This window comes from Arachis stenosperma, unplaced genomic scaffold, assembly GCF_014773155.1.
Source record: "Arachis stenosperma cultivar V10309 unplaced genomic scaffold, arast.V10309.gnm1.PFL2 arast.V10309.gnm1.Scaffold_100025, whole genome shotgun sequence".
Classification (NCBI taxonomy): domain Eukaryota; kingdom Viridiplantae; phylum Streptophyta; class Magnoliopsida; order Fabales; family Fabaceae; genus Arachis; species Arachis stenosperma.
Genome location: NW_026651369.1, coordinates 2,838,973 through 2,839,626, shown reverse-complemented (window position 1 = coordinate 2,839,626; position 654 = coordinate 2,838,973). Strand labels below are relative to the sequence as shown.

The following is a 654-nucleotide window of genomic DNA, read 5'->3' as shown; positions in this document are numbered from 1 at the left end:
TTCTATGGGAGAAGCATCTCTATCCCTGCCATTGGAGCAAACAACTTTGAGCTTAAGCCTCAATTAGTTTCTCTAATGCAACAGAATTACAAGATCCATGGACTTCCAATGGAAGATCCTCATCAGTTTTTAGCTGAGTTCTTGCAAATCTGTGACACAGTCAAGACTAATGGGGTTGACCCTGAGGTCTACAGACTGATGCTATTCCCTTTTGCTGTAAGAGACAGAGCTAGAATATGGTTGGACTCACAACCTAAAGATAGCCTGTACTCTTGGGAAAAGCTAGTCAATGCCTTCTTGGCAAAGTTCTTTCCACCTCAAAAATGGAGTAAGCTTAGAGTGGAAGTCCAAACCTTCAGACAAAAGGATGGAGAATCCCTCTATGAAGCTTGGGAAAGATACAAACAATTAATCAGAAAATGTCCCTCAGACATGAGTTCTGAATGGAGCATCATAGGTATTTTCTATGATGGTCTCTCTGAACTATCCAAGATGTCTTTGGATAGCTCTGCTGGAGGATCTCTTCATCTGAAGAAGACGCCTACAGAGGCTCAGGAACTAATTGAGATGGTTGCAAATAACCAATTCATGTACACTTCTGAAAGGAATCCTGTGAACAATGGGACTAGTCAGAAGAAAGGAGTTCTTGAGATT

At 41.4% G+C, this 654-nt stretch overlaps 1 non-coding gene across 1 annotated transcript; it reads right to left on the bottom strand.

The window, feature by feature from the left end:
• Positions 1-330: 330 nt before the first annotated feature.
• Positions 331-439, bottom strand: LOC130959888 (small nucleolar RNA R71). Its single transcript, XR_009078879.1, has one exon. It is a non-coding gene; the product is annotated as a small nucleolar RNA R71 (small nucleolar RNA).
• Positions 440-654: the final 215 nt, after the last annotated feature.